This window comes from Coenobita brevimanus, chromosome 74 (assembly GCF_032717465.1).
Source record: "Coenobita brevimanus isolate Jiangsu-jjx chromosome 74, ASM3271746v2, whole genome shotgun sequence".
NCBI classification, from domain to species: Eukaryota; Metazoa; Arthropoda; class Malacostraca; order Decapoda; family Coenobitidae; genus Coenobita; species Coenobita brevimanus.
In genome coordinates this window covers 27,216,222-27,233,351 of record NC_137027.1, presented here as the reverse complement: position 1 = coordinate 27,233,351, position 17,130 = coordinate 27,216,222, and positions in this window count along the sequence as shown.

The following is a 17,130-nucleotide window of genomic DNA, read 5'->3' as shown; positions in this document are numbered from 1 at the left end:
TGATTAATGTTGGGTTTTATGTCCATCAGTTATTATATTATTTTGTATCTGTAATAATATATCTTGCATTCACTGAGTATTATCTGGTTTCTCATTTTATCAGGGCTGACTTAGATAAATTTACTCTTGCTAATTTCGTGTTAATAGAGGCTATTGCAGTTAACCATATATTTAACCTGTTTTTTGCCATTACATTATCCCTATGAGTCCTGAATGTTTTGTTGTTAGTTTGAGCATTAAATTTTAACTTGTAATTTTACCTAACTCTTTTGTTTTGAACCTGGAACTTTACGGGACAGTAGTGATTTTTAGTATTCTCACTTAAAGTGTACATTATCTTTCTCTGTTCCGTAACATAAATTTGGCGACCTCTTATCAGGATATTCAGGATATTATCATAAGGATATTGCTTGATATTTTGTGACTGTGATTTATTCATGATGTCTACTATTACTACACTTGATGAAGCCAAAGATTTTTTGTCAAATGTGCAAACAGTGTGTGATGTAGAAAACAGAACAAAGAATGAACTTAAGCTTGTTGCTCAACAATTGGAAATTGCAGTTCACTCTCATCATTCTAAAGACCAAATTCTTGGCATGATTAATAAAAGCTTGTTTAAGGTAACTCCTCCAAATGAGCAAACGCAGATTGAAATAGCTAAGTTACAGCTAGCTCTGCAGGAGGCTCGTTTTAAGGAAGCTGAGTTTCAGGCTCGTGCTAAGGAGGCTGAGTCTCAGGCTAAGGAGGTGGAGTCTCAGGCTTGTATTCAGGAGGCTGAGTTTCAGGCAAATCCTAAGGAGGCTGAGTTTCAGGCTCGTGCTAAGGAGGCTGAGTTTCAGGCCCCTGCTAAGGAGGCTGAGTTTCAGGCACAAGTTGAACTTGCTAGGATTCAGGCAGACCATGAGTATCGCATGAAACAAGGTGGAACTGGATCATCTAACTCTGATGATTTTGATGTGGCTAAAAATGTTAAACTTGTCCCTCCTTTAAATGAATCTTATTTAACAAAGTATTTTCAGTTGTTTGAGAGGGTAGCTACAGGTTTTAATTGGCCCAAAAAGTATTGGCCAGTACTCCTTCAAACTGTTCTCACCGGTAAAGCTCAAGTAACTTATGCATCTTTGCCTCAGGATCAATCTGATAATTTTGATGTAGTTAAGAGCTTGATTCTTAAGGCCTATGAGCTTGTTCCTGAAGCCTATAGAGTAAAATTTAGGACAACTTATAAGCAAGATAAGCAATCCCATGTTGAGTATGCAAAAATCAAAGAAGATCTGTTAGAGCAGTGGTTAAATTCTAAGAATGTGGATTCTGATTTTGGTAAATTTAAGCAGATGATTTTGCTAGAGGACTTCAAAAGGTGTATTAATAAAGATGTAAGCCTATATCTTGATGAGAAAAGAATAGATAATTTGTCTGATGCTGCAGTTTTAGCTGATGAATATGTTCTCAGTCACAAGAGATATTCTAGAGAAAGAAGGAAAGCTGAGAGTAAGTACGTTGCCTCTACTGAGAGTACAAGTAACAGGAAAGAGAATAAAGATGATGTTTCTCAGGAAGTAAGTACCAGCTTCACCTCTAGATTTCAGAAAAGTAAATGCACTTATTGTAGTAAGCTTGGTCATACTATGGAGAAATGTTTCAGGAGACAGTGTGATGTGAACAAAAAGGAGTCTTTAAATATTCAGTCAATTGGTCTAGTGTCCACCCTTGAGAGTTCCCAGAATTCTTTAACTGAGTTAACTGAATCTGCTTTGAGGGGTAAATTAAATTCTTATGATGGAGCTCCTCTTTTGAGCAGTAACGTGGGTGACACTCTCAAGAGTTCATGTGCTAATTTCCTGTCTGATGGTTTTGTCAGTCCTCTGGACAGTAATGACAGGAAATCAGTTAAAATATATCGTGATACAGGTGCCTGCCAATCCCTTATGCTGACCAGTGTTCTAGGCTCTAATGTTAATTCCTCTGATGAAACTGTAATCTTTCAAGGTGTAGGGAATAATTACTTCTCTGTCCCTCTGTGCAGAGTGAATTTAGAGTCTGGTTTTGTTAATGGTTCCGTTATGGTTGGGTTGGTTGAGACACTCCCAAAGTCAGGTGTAACTTTCTTACTTGGAAATGATATTGGTGGAAGTCAAGTGTGTCCAGCTCCTCAGTTGTCTAGTGAGCCAGTGGCTGCGACCCAGGACTGTGATGTCCCTGATGTGTTCTCTGCATGTGCTGTCACTAGGGCTAAGTCTAAAGTTATTGGTGATTTAGAGGATAATAATGATGATGATGTTATCCTAGCTGACACTTCTCTTGCTAATTTGGACCACTCACCAGATGAGGCAGTACCCCGTAGTGTTGATAATTTGTCTTATCAAGAGTTGGTTGAGTTGCAGGTTGCTGACCCTGAGTTGAAAGGTCTAGCTAACTCTGCTTGCAGTGAGGAAGAGTCAGCCGGTGCTTCTACTTGTTATTATATAAAGTCAGGACTACTTATGAGGAAGTGGAGACCCCCAACAGCATCAGCCGACTGTGAATGGGAGGTTGTACATCAAGTTGTCATCCCTCGTGTTTGTAGGCAGGATATCATTAGAGTGGCTCATGATTCCAGTTTGGCAGGACACCTTGGAGTGAGGAAGACTGTGGCACGCATTTTGAAACACTTCTACTGGCCAGGTATCTTCAGGGATGTTTCCTGGTATTGTAAGTCTTGTCATACCTGTCAAGTTGTGGGGAAGTGTAATCAGACCGAAAAGGTTGCACCTCTAGTTCCCATTCCTCCTTTTGAGGCGCCATTCACCCATTGTTGGTAGATATTGTGGGCCCTCTCCCTAAGACTTCTTCAGGATTTTCTTACGTGTTGACCTTGACTGATATGGCTACTCATTATCCTGAAGCCATTCCACTTAGAAATATCTCAGCAAAGAACGTGGTTAAGGAAATGCTAGGGTTCTTCACCAAGTTTGGTCTGCCCAAGGAGGTACAGTCAGACCGGGGAAGTAATTTCATGTCAAATGTTTTCAAGCAGTCTCTGAAAGAGTTGGGCATCACCCAGATCACGTCTTCAGCTTACCATCCCCAGACCCAAGCAGTGTTGGAGAGATATCATCAAACACTCAAATCGATCCTCAAGAAATACTGTTTGGAACATCAGACAGACTGGGATAAAGGTCTTCCATTCGTTGTGTTTGCCGCAAGAGAATCTCCAAATGAATCACTGGGCTTCTCACCCTTTGAACTATTGTTTGGCCATGAAGTAAGAGGACCCCTTAAGCTACTCAAGGAATGCTGGCTGTCGGATGAAGTTGACGTCAACCTGTTGGAGTATGTGATGAAGTTCAAAGAACGGCTGTCCACTGCTTTACAGCTGGCGAGAGAGAATTTAGGAGCTGCTCAGGAGAAGATGAAGACATGGTATGATAAGAAGTCCAGGTTACGCCACTTTCAGCCAGGAGATCAGGTTTTAATTCTGCTACCGGTGCATGGGCAACCTCTTCAAGCCAAGTTTAGTGGTCCTTATTTCGTGGAGAAGAAACTCAGTGATGTCAACTATGTCATCGCCACACCAGATCGTAGAAAGAAGAAGCAACTTTGTCACATCAACATGCTAAAGTTATATCACAGGCTGGACGAAAATAACCCAGTCTGCACTGTAGCTGTTCCACCCGAGTCTGCAAGTGAAGTTCTCCCATGCAGCATGAGCCTGAGTGATAGTTTGGGGAAGAATCCTGATATCATGAATGATCTCCAGACTAAGCTTTCTCACCTAGCTCCCGAGGAAAGGCAGGAGTTTTCGGCATTACTGCAGGAGTACCCGCAAGTGTTCCGTGTCACTCCAGGAAAAACCACTGTGTTGATGCATGATGTCGATATTGGAGATACAAAGCCAATTAAATTGCCTCCTTACCGTGTGAACCCAGTGAAAGTTCCTCTCATCCAGAAGGAGCTTGGCTACCTGTTGGACCACAAGATGATTGAGCCCTATCAGAGCGAGTGGAGTTCTCCTGTCACTGTAGTCCCTAAGCCAGGTGGGTCACAGCGGCTTTGCATCGACTACAGACGTGTTAATCAGATAACCAAAACAGACACTTACCCTCTCCCTCACGTGGAAGATTGCATAGACAAGATCGGAAAGGCTAGGTACATAAGTAAGTTTGATTATTAAAGGGATACTGGCAAGTACCTATGACTGAACGTGCTAGGGAGATCTCATGTTTTGTAACACTAGGAAAGACTTTTGCATGTTCTGTAATGCCATATGGTATGAAGAATGCACCAGCCACATCTCAGAAGCTCATGAATGTTGTAACAGAGGGTTTGGCAGGGTGTGTTGTTTATATTGATGATGTATTATTCTTCAGTGATAACTGGAAAGATCACCTATGCCATGTCAGTAAATTTCTTGAGCATTTGGTTCAGGCTAATCTTGTAGCTAATTTATCAAAGTGTGAGTTTGGTCAAGCTAAAGTTCAGTACCTTGGGTCCGTAATTTTTGATGGACATGTTGCACCACCAGGAGCTAAGGTTCAGGTTATAAGTGATCATCCCAGACCTAAAAGTAGGAAAGAGCTACAAAGATTTTTGGGAATGGTAGGTTATTACAGGAGATTAATTCTTAACTTTTCAATTCTTGTATCACCACTTACAGACCTACTGAAAAAGGGAGTTAAATTTATCTGGACCGATAGCTGTGAATCCTCTTTCAACAAACTTAAAGCTATCCTATTAAGTCAGCCAGTGCTCGCTACTCCAAATTTTGCTAAGCCTTTTAAGATGGCTGTTGACGCAAGTGATACAGGAGCTGGGGCTGTTTTGCTGCAAGAGGATGATCAGGGTATTGAACACCCTGTATCTTATTAAAGTAAGAAGTTCACTCCACCTCAAAGAACTACTCAACTATTGAGAAAGAGCTTTTGGCCTTGATTTTGGGTTTACAGCATTTTTCATTTTATTTGTGTTCTGGTTTTGACCCCATAGTCATTTATACCGATCATAACCCACTGAAATTCCTTAGTAAGTTTAAAGATAAAAATCAGAGATTGACAAGATGGAGTCTACTTCTTCAGGAGTATTCATTAGACATACTACATGTCAAGGGGAAAGAAAATGTTATTGCAGATTGCTTATCTAGACTTTAGACAGATTGTTTTAGAGTAATAAGAAATTTTCTTTGTAAATTTCTTTTTCTTTGTGGGGAGGTGTTACATAGCCTATGATTTCATCATCCTTTGTGTAATTCTAACGTACAGTATGCTGCATGTTTGATCACAAGCATGTTCTACCTCACTCCCCCCTTCTACCCTTATAATAGAGTAAGTCGTTCTTTCTGTTGTTCAGAGCAGGATTGTCAACTCTTTGTCCCCATGGCTTCATTTGCGCGTCCTTCTTACAAGTTGTATCAAACTCTGCCGGCCCCTGTATAATGAGCTCAGTCTCTGCATTATTGCCACTTAGATCTTCTCCTCATTTTGCTCACATCTCTGTCCTCCCCTGTACAGTTGTTATTATTGTGAGTGCTCAGGAAGTCACCAACCATCTAGCAGCTGTGTAATTTGAGTATAAGTGTTATTACATTTTGTTCTTGTACTGTATAGCATAAAGTGTTGATTCATAGGCCTAGTAAAGTTTTTATAATTCATTTTGTCAGCCAGTGGTAATAATATTTTGTATCTGTAATAATATATCTTGCATTCACTGAGTATTATCTGGTTTTCTCATTTTTTCAGGGCTGACTTAGATAAATTTACTCTTGCTAATTTCGTGTTAATAGAGGCTATTGCAGTTAACCATATATTTAACCTGTTTTTTGCCATTACATTATCCTTATGAGTCCTGAATGTTTTGTTGTTAGTTTGAGCATTAAACTTTAACTTGTAATTTTACCTAACTCTTTTGTTTTGAACCTGGAACTTTACGGGACAGTAGTGATTTTTAGTATTCTCACTTAAAGTGTACATTATCTTTCTCTGTTCGGTAACAATATATATATATATATATATATATATATATATATATATATATATATATATATATATATGAACAACCATGTCGCACGCCCACATCGGTCGTGAACCATTCACTTAGATGCCCATTAACCCTTACACATGGTACACTACTATCATAAAAACTCTACAGCACCTAGCAGCTTACCATCTACACCGTACAAGCACAAAACCTTCCACAGTCCTTCTCTGTCTATTTTGTCATATGCATTTTCCAAATCCATGAATGGCAAAAACACCTTACAGTCTTCCTTACAAGCTTTCTCCACTGCAGATACTTGATCCACATATCCTCTGCCACTCCAAAAACCACCCTGTTCTTCACTCACTAGGACTTCTGATATCTCTCTTACTTTCTCTGTAATAATTCTTCCGTATACCTTCCCAATTACTCAGTAAACTTATGCCACAGTAACTCTTGCACTCACTTTACTCACCTTTATTTTGTAAAGGGATACAATCACAGCCCTCTTCCTTGCTGCTGGCACAGGTTCACTCATTCATGCCTTCTTATATATCTCCGACAAGCACTTCATTCCGCTTTCTCCATTAAACTTAATCATCTCTGCATACACCTCATCAACCCCAGCTGCTTTCCATTTTTGAGCCGCTTCAGAGCGCTCTTCACTTGCATGTCACGTTTCCTGGCACTGCATTCCTTCTCTGCTCACCCCCAAAACCAGTCATTTTTACACTGGCTCTGCTCTCTCTATTCCTATCCAGCAGGCTTTCAAAATATTCTTTCCATCTCGTCCTTACTTCATCCCCATGGATTAATAATCTACCATCTGCATCCTTCACACCTTCATATTTCTTTCCGCTAATACTTCACATTTCTGCACCTCTTTCCAGAATAACTTCCTATTTTCAGAGTAGTTTGCATTCGTTTTTCTTCCTTGATCATCATTCACCTCCTTCTTTTTCGTCTTCATTAGTATCTTTGCATGCTTCTTGTTCTCAATATGTTCAGTTCTTATTTCAGTTAAACCCCTGTCCTGTAACCACTCTAGCCACTTCTTCCTCTTTTCCTTCACTGCTCTCCTAATCTCTTCACGCCATCATACCATACGTTTCTTCTTTGTTGTTACTCCTGCCACACCACACACCAATTTAGCATATCTAACTAAACAATCTCTATATGCATTGCACAGGCTGTTCAGATCCATTTCATTTCAATTCACTGATTCTAACTCCTCCTCTACTTTGGTCCTGTATTCATCTGGCATTTCTTTGATCCTCAGCTTCTCGACTTTCAGTCTTTCTCCCCGACTGCTCCTCTCTCTCCTGGTCCACCTCACTCCTCTCAGACTGATCTTGCAACCACAATCATATGATCTGGCAGATCTCCACATCGTCCTCTCACTGCCCATGTATCAGCAACCATTCCCAGCATCGACCTCTCTACGGGTGCATAATCAATGAGGCTACTTTCAACACAATCCTCGTTCCCTTCATACCATGTTTATTTATGTGCATCCTTGTGTTTGAAATACAAGTTACAAATGCAGAACCTCCTTTCCTGACACATCCTTCAGTCACTTCCCATTATCATTTTCTCCTGGTACTCCATTACAACTCAAGTTATCCTCAGGACCAGTGCCTACTCTTTTATTCATATCGCCCATTATGACCACTTTATAGCTCTGGGGCATTTCTCCCAATGCTTCATCCAGCTCATCCTAAAACCTGCCTTTCTGTCTGTCTGTCTGTCTCTCTGTCTTTCTGTCTCTGTCTCTGTCTCTCTGTCTCTGTCTGTCTGTCTGTCTGTCTGTCTGTCTGTCTGTCTGTCTCTCTCTCTCTCTCTCTCTCTCTCTCCTGTCCTCACACAGTGCATATGCTACAATCACCGCCACTTTCACTTTCTCAAACTTGAAATTGACATACACACACCTCGAGCTGACACATTTGTAATCTCTCATTCCACTCTCCCACACCTCATTCATCAACAAAGCAACTCCATCCTTGCATCTTCCTCGCCCATTCATGCCCGATCCTACACAATTTCACACCCTCCCACTCCTTCACTTCGCACCCTTTCATATTTGTTTCACACAGTGCCATCACGGCAAACCTCGGGCTCATGAAAACATTCACCACTTCCACCCTCTTGCTTACCTCATTCACACCTCTCACATTCCACATGGCCATGTGAATCTGCTCATTTGGTTGGGGTCCTGGGCAGGGATTGGGCCCTCCGAGGCTCCTCAAAACAATTGCTATGATATGGGAATCTGGGGGACATTTAACAAGGCCAAAAAAAACCGTTATATGGTTGTTATTATTATTGTAGAAGTGTGCATGGAAATGTTTGGAAGGAATAAGAGAGTATTTTTGATCGGTGATATGAATGGTAAAGTAGGGAATGTGAGGGTAGATGGAATAGTTGGTGAGTGGGGTGTGCCTGCTGAGAGAGATGAGAATGGCAGTGCGTTAGTGGACATTTATGCCGGGAGGGGGTTGGTGATAGCCAATACCCTCTTCAGGCACAAAATGATCCACAGGTATCCATGGCGGGTGATGAGAAGGGTGGATGGTGAACTGAATGAAAGGAAGGCAATGACTGATCATGTGTGTGTGGATGAAATGATGCGATGTGTAATGGATGCAAGAGCTTATAGAGGTTGGGGGAGTGGACTTTCTGACCACTACTTGGTGGTGGTCAGAATCAAGATCCAAGTAAGATGGAAAAATAGAAGAAGGGAAGGACAGGAAGAAGGAGTAGTTGCAAGGAGAGTGGAAAAGTTACAAGAGGATGAGGAAAAGGCAGAATATACGAGAGAAGTGGAGGAACGATTGGGTAAATATGAATTGGAGCAGATGGGGGACGTGGAAGGTGTGTGCAGGATATTTGCAGAAGAAATTTGTGCAGCATGTGATGTGGTGTGTGGGGAGAAAAGAGGACGAAGGGGGGTGCAAGGAACAGCGTGGTGGAATGAAAAGGTGGGACAGGCTGTGGCACAAAAGAAGAAAGCATACAATGAATGGATTAGAAATAGGGGCGTGGAAGAAGTTGAGAGGCGGAAGAGAGAGTTATATGTAGAAAGGAAGAGAGAGATGAAAAGATTAGTAAGAGAAAGAAGAGAGTGGCTAAGGAATTTGGAAGGAATTTGAGTGTAAAGTGGAGGGACTGTAAGAAAATGTTCTGAGAAGAGGTGAATAGAGTAAGACAGGGTGGCAGTGAAGTTAGCAGGGGAGTGAAAGACAAAAATGGTAGATTACTAGTGGAGAAAGGAGAAAAAGTGAGCAGATGGAGAGAACACTTTAAGGAATTGTTGGACATAAAGGATGGAAGTAATCCGAGTATAAGTGGCTGGGGAATGGCTGGGAGAAGGAGGGACATGAGAAGACAGGAAGAAATCAGTAGGAGAGAAGTTGTGGAAGCAATGAAGAAAGCCAAATTGAGGAAAGCCCCAGGAATTGATGGAGTGTGTGGTGAAATGCTCAAGCATGGGGGAGAGATAGGAATAGAATGGACGTGGAAGATGTGTAGATTGGCTTGGGAGGAAAGTAGAGTCTAGGAGGATTGGAAGTCAGGTATAATTATTCCCTTGAACAAAGAAAAAGGAGGAAAAAGAAGTGTGTGGTTATCATACGGGCATTTGTCTTCTTAGTGTATTAGGAAAAGTGTATGGTAAGATACTTATTGACAGAGTTAGAGAAACAACAGAAGAATTAGTTGGAGAAGAACAGGGAGGCTTTAGGAAGGGAAGTGGTTGGGTAGATCAGATATTCATTGTTAGATCTTTAGTGGAAAAGTTTCTAGAGAAAGGAAAGAAGTTGTATGCGGCTTTCATGGATTTGGAGAAAGCATATGACGGTGGATAAACAAGGATTGTGGAAAGTATTAAGAATATATGGTGTAGATGGGAAGTTGCTGAATGCTGTGAAGAGTATGTATGATGGTGCTAAGGCTGCAGTGTGTGTGGATGGTGAGCTGAGTGAATTTTTCTCTTTGAAGGTTGGGTTGAAATATGGATGTGTCATGCCTCCATTGTTGTTCAATCTGTACATGGATGGGGTTGTAAAGAAGGTACAAGGTAGGGCAGTGGATGTTGGAGTGGCCCTGGTGAGAGAGGATAGTGTTTGGAAACTTCCTGTACTGTTTGTTGCAGATGATACTGTGTTGTTAAGTGAAGACGAAGGGGAGCTGGAAGGCTGGTGGATGAGTTTGGGAGAGTGTGTAAGAAGCGGAATCTAAAGGTGAATGTAAGGAAGAGTAAAGTGATGGTCTTTGAGAGGGGATGATGTCAGTGAATGTACAGTGAGGTTCGATGGCTAGGAATTGGAAAATGTGAGTACATTTAAGTACTTGGGTAGTGTGATGAGTAAGGATGGAAGTTCGGAGGGTGAAGTGCTTGAAAGGGTTCAGCAAGGGAGAAACGTTGCTGGGTCCTTGAAAGCAGTGATAAGAAACAGGGAGGTGAGCATGGAAGTGACAACGTTGCTACATGACAGTATTGTGATACCATCTTTAACGTATGGAAGTGAAGCTTGGATGTTGTTGGAAGGACACAAGTCAAGAGTGAGAGCAATGGAAATGAGTTATATAAAAGGAGCCTGTGGAGTCACATGGAGAGACAGATTGACAAATGAGGAAGTGAAAGACAGTTGTGGTGTGGATGTGGATGTGATAGGAAGCGTTAGGAGGAACACACTGAGGTGGTTTGGCCATGTGGAGAGGATGGAGAGTGAGAGACTGGCGAGGAGAGTGTATGTGAGTGAGGTGGAGGGGGGAAGAGGGAGGGGGAGGCCGAGGATGAGATGGAGGGATGGGGTGGAGAGGTATATGAGAGAGGGTGTGTGTGAGTTGGGAGCAGGGCAGTGATATGGGGGGGGGGACAGGGCGACGTGGAGGCGATTTGTTTGTGGCCACCCCGTACGGGATTGAGGCGTCTGGCAATAGATAGATAGAATATTATTACTAGTAGTAGTAGTAGTAGTAGTAGTACTTTTATTATTACTATTGCTGATTATTATTGATATTATTATGTTATTATTATTGTTATTATTCACAGTATTCTTCTTCTTCTTCTTCTTCTTCTTATCATTATTATCATTATTAGTCTTTCTTTCCTTCATTCTTTCCTCTTCTGTCTGCCACTGGGTGACTCTATACTGAGTGACAGGCCAATTGGTTTCCTGTACACCAGGAAACCATTTACTATGCTATGCGATAACCATATAACCAAATTTTGGCGCCTGGTGGTTTAGTGGGTAATTACTGTGCTCCAGTCGGATTAAGCCGGTGAAGGTTTATATCCATGGGATAGTTGGAGCTTATTACTCAATTGATGCCACTCAGAGATGAGTGAGGCTGGTCACTCTTATCTTAAATGGCGGGACTAATTTGCCTAGCCTCGGGCTCCTACGCTCCTCATGGAGCAGTGTAAGATTGGATGATGAATGAATGAATGAATTATCATTCCTATCATTCCTCTTGCTGTTGTTGTTGTTATTGTTGTTGTTGTTGCTTCTGCTGACATCATCATCATCAACATAATCATCATCATCAACATAATCATCATCATCATCATCACCATCATTCTATTCGTTCTTCCTTTTCTCTACCCTTCCAACCACATCTCACGAATATATGCGCGTTCGCTATTGACCTCATGACCTGCGTTGCATCGTGAGCCCGTCTGTGGCAGCTTCTTTGTGATTAGGTCGAGTTTAGGAAGGTTTAAAGCCGAAATCGTACCTTGACGGAACTGTAAATTGACCCAACCTTCCTCCTACTCCTCCTCCTCCTCCTCCCCTCTTCTTCTTCTTCTTCATATCCTTATTCTTCTAAATCTTCGTCGTTTTCTTCTGAGCAGTCTGGTAGTCTGGCATCCCCTCCACACGCTTGATCCCTATAGAGGAACAGGTCAATTAACACCTTTGGTAGGAGCACCCAACCCTGCAATAAAGGTAAAGATGTAATTTTCTTGTCTCCATGAGGATGGCCTTCAAGATCTCACTCTGCCTCAAACATAGTGGGGGTAATCGTCTACCAGTAAATAATATTTCTTGTTCTTAAATCAAAGACCATGACCGTGCATGAAGGCTTTAGTCAGGCCCCTCCCCCCACCTCCTTTGGGAACTGCCCTTTTTGGGGTCTCACGCAGCTTAAAATATGGCCCAAGTAATGGTTTATTATTTTGGAGAATATCATGCTCTTAAGTAAAACGTCACACTCCCCCTGAGGGCTAGACCCAACCCATAGAGGAGGTCATGAGGGGTCCTACCTGCCTAATATGTGGCCTGGATAAACACCTATCATTGTGCAGACTGAAATGAATGATCTTGAATTCGGCTTTGTGTTGTACTATTTCTTATTTCTTAGAAGGATCGGTTTCCTGGCTCCTGGCCTTGGGTTCCTTCTTAGCATAAAAAAAAAAAAAGACATGTTCATAGGTTGTAAACAGTGGCCATATTTAATTTCGGTGGAGGTCCCGAAGCCTGCCCCTTTCCCCATGAGGTGCGACCCTCAGTGGTTTCACCCTTCCCAAAACCTTGCTGGAGTGAACATCTATAACTGAGTCAAATTTCATGCCCTTTGGTTAAAAACTTTGGCTGTGCATAGCGACTTTGTCTGACACCAGCAGCGGCCGTCAGAAATAAGGCTGGGGTCAGAGGTCAAGGGTTGGCTCAGGCATATAAGGACCTGAGACACAGTTCTGGCAGCAGTGAGGAAGAGAGAGAGAGAGAGAGAGAGAGAGAGAGAGAGAGAGAGAGAGAGAGAGAGAGAGAGAGAGAGAGATGGAGGGAGAATTCTCACATAAACAGACAAGATCACAGTTTGAGAAATATTAGAAGCACAAGGGATATAATACCAGCTTTTTACGTACCGGTCCGACTGGTGGATTCAGGGTGTTCGTCCCCCTTGTTCCATTACACCGAAGCCCGCTTAAATAGCTACGTCATGGCTGTGCTCAGGCTGTCTGCCTGTCTGTTGTTCGTGGCTGTTCCTGTCTTCGCTGCCAACCCACAAGACCTCAGTGACGGTGAAGCAGGTCCTGTTGCACTGTCCGGTGGTTCAGTTACTACCCTTGTGCCCTGTGATAGATTCCAGTGCTTTGTGCCTGATGGGCACTGTGGGTGTGTCAGGGATGTGGCATCTACAGGCAGTGCAGCAAGTCCTGTCCCCCCTACCTCTCCTCCTCCACCCCCTCTTCCTCTTCCTCCCCCTCTTCCCCCTCCTCCCCCTCCCACCAAACGCCCTGGTCACTCCTAAGTTCGTCTGTCTTCACTCTGGCACGGCTTACAACGATTGCCTGGAGGTGGCATCTCAGCTGCACTGATGGCAAGGGATCCATCCATTCAGCTGCACTGATGGCAAGGGATCCATCCACTCAGCTGCACTGATGGCATGGGATCCATCCACTCAGCCGCACTGATGACAAGGGATCCATCCACTCGGCCGCACTGATGGCAAGGGATCCATCCACTCAGCTGCACTGATGTCATGGGATCCATCCACTCAGCTGCACTGATGGCAAGGGATCCATCCACTCAGCTGCACTGATGGCAAGGGATTCATCCACTCAGCTGCACTGATGGCATGAGATCCATCCACTCAGCTGCACTGATGGCAAGGGATCCATCCACTCATCTGCACTGATGGCAAGGGATCCATCCACTCAGCCGCACTGATGTCATGGGATCCATCCACTCAGCTGCACTGATGTCATGGGATCCATCCACTCAGCTGCACTGATGGCAAGGGATCCATCCACTCAGCTGCACTGATGTCATGGGATCCATCCACTCAGCTGCACTGATGGCTAGGGATCCATCCACTCAGCTGCACTGATGGCAAGGGATCCATCCACTCAGCTGCACTGATGGCAAGGGATCCATCCACTCAGCTGCACTGATGGCAAGGGATCCATCCACTCAGCTGCACTGATGTCATGGGATCCATCCACTCAGCTGCACTGATGGCAAGGGATCCATCCACTCAGCTGCACTGATGGCAAGGGATCCATCCACTCAGCCGCACTGATGTCATGGGATCCATCCATTCAGCTGCACTGACGTCATGGGATCCATCCACTCAGCTGCACTGACGGCAAGGGATTTATCCACTCAGTTGTGTAACATGGAGGGGTTGTCTCCCCAGCGGGTGTGTGATTTACGGCCGCCATATTGAAATACCAATTCCCCCCCTCATCTCCACCGTAGTAGTGACTGCTTTCTCTGTCACGATGCTGCTTCTTTGTATTCATATGTATCAGAATACAAACATATATATATATATATATATATATATATATATATATATATATATATATATATATATTTAATGCTAAGTTGATGCTAAGAGCACAGTTATATGATAATAATGTACAGTATATGTCGCCATCATAAAATATATAAACACATTATATAGTTTTAAAAAAAGTGTCACTTGCTACTAGCCATTAACAGTACTACCTAAACATGTCTTTGTATACATATACATACTTCCATAATTATTTCCAAATGATCCTAGCCAGCTGCTTTCTCACTTTAGTACCAATAGCTTCCCCTATGATAAAAGTAATTAATGTGATGTGCCCTAATAACACTGTAGTACTGTGATACCAGCTTTATTAATGTGATGTACCTTAATAATACTGTAGCACTGTGATACCAGCTTTATTAATGCCCTGGATAGGTAACCTTCAAAATCATGTTTTTAAAGGTAACCTGGTACCGAATGTGGTCATGCAGCTTTAGAAATAAAGTGTTCGTAAAATTGAGGTAGGAGACTTTGTTTACATGTCCTAAATTCAAGCAACTATCTCTTAATACTAGGTAAAAAGTTTATGAAAATCACATATTTAGTAATTAAATAAAATTTCTTACAAAATTAAGTGACATAAAAAAAAAATGACTAGTTAAAAAAATTGTAAAAATACAAACTTAAAGTTTCCTGAGTGGGTTGCCTCTTAGACAACATGGAGGGGTAGGGTGGACGTTCTTCTGGTAGTTGTCTCGGCCCTGTAGTTCCCATAGGAGCCAAACGGGATAGAAAATAAAATAAGGTAAGTTTTTTTTACTCTCCCAACTCTTGCCCCACTTTCGAAAATTCGTAGGGATACCTAAATACAGTATACAGGGATCGGCACGAAGATCTATATGCATGTGCCCATATCAGCTAAGAACACTGTTACCATAAAAAAAAAAAGGGGGGGTGGAATCGGAACGAGATAGATGCCACAAAAAAATCATTATGTCAAGTTGTATCACATGGCACAAGCATCTTGCTGAGTTGCCTATGAGCATCATAAACCAAACTCTATTACCCTGTGCTATAAGGCAGAAATTGGCAAGGTAGTGAAGAAAGTAAAAAGGACTTACCAGGTAAGGTGGGGTCGTTTTTGTGCCCAGCAGACTGCATGAATGCGAAAAATGCTGTTTTGCGGAGTTCCTTTGGATGTTTTTGACCCCACTTTTCCTCTCCAGGGTTAATAATACTGTACTGTAGCACTGTGATACCAGCTTTATTAATGTGGTGTACATTAATAATACTGTATTGTGGCACCATGATACCAGCATTATTAATGTGATGTGCCCTAATAACACTGTAGCACTGTGATACCAGCTTTATTAATGTGATATACCCTAATAACACTGTAGCACTGTGATACCAGCTTTATTAATGTGATGTGCCCTAATAACACTGTAGCACTGTGATACCAGCTTTATTAATGTGATGTGGCATAATAACACTGTAGCACTGTGATACCAGCTTTATTAATGTGATGTGCCTTAATAACACTGTAGCACTGTGATACCAGCTTTATTAATGTGATGTGCTCTAACAACACTGTAGCACTGTAATACCAGCTTTATTGACCCACTGCATGCTGGCTATTTTTAGCCCTCTCGGTCACCCCAGTGCCAGCCATTTTTTGACCTTTTTTGGGGGGGCTAAACTGATAGATTTTGATGTGGAAACAACGAATTTCGCCATTAAAATGCTCACCGAGGATTGGAAATGAGTTTTATTTAGTCCTGCATACTTGTGTACAGGTATAGCCGCTCTCTCACGTTCACCACGTACATCAGAGAAAACCGTTTTCTATGTAAGGTATACTCAGGTATTTATGCTGGGAAGGTATAGGAATGTTCAGTACACTTTTCTGATCATTTATTACTTCAGCATCTATCATAATTTGTGTGTCTTTCTCACTGTGTATGCATTATTTTACACTTACTTGAAGATAGGTACAACCTGAGTTCATTATGTACAGTCCTGGCACTTACAAGAAGGTATTTACAACTTGACTTCACTATATAGTCCTTACACTTGCAAGAAAATATTTACAACTTACATTTACATGAAAATATTTACAAAATGCCTTCACTATGTACAGCACTGGGTGAGGTACACAGGCAGAGTGAGGCAGAATGAGTGTGAGGGGGGGGGAGCGAGTGTATGGCCTTGACAGCCTGAGGGAAGGTAGAGGAACAGTTACCTTACATGCCTGCCAATTTTTACCCGCGAATCTTGAAAAATACGGTCACATTGAATTTTTTTAAATTTTAGACCGTTTTAAAACGGCGCTGGCACTGGTTGCGGTATTATGTCAGACCGTTATAAAATGGCACTGTCACGCGGCACGTTAATGTGATGTGCCCTAAAAATACTGTAGCACTGTGATACCAGCTTTATTAATGTGATGTGGCGTAATAACACTGTAGCACTGTGATACCAGCTTTATTAATGTGATGTGCCCTAATAACACTGTAGCACTGTGATACCAGCTTTATTAATGTGATATGCCCTAATAACACTGTAGCACTGTGATACCAGCTTTATTAATGTGATGTGCCCTAATAACACAGTACCACTGTGATACCAGCTTTATTAATGTGATGTGCCCTAATAACACTGTAGCACTGTGATACAAGCTTTATTAATGTGATGTGCCCTAATAACACTGTAGCACTGTGATACCAGCTTTATTAATGTGATGTGCCCTAATAACACTGTACCACTGTGATACCAGCTTCAGTAATTTGTCAACACGATTGTCCTCAGTGGTGGTATGAAACGTATGGGTGTTTAGACAATCAAGTATTCTCTGTATTGCAACACTGTGTGAGATGTGTAACACAGCTGTGGAAGTAACGAGTGGCATAGGCTGATGTTTTAAAAATT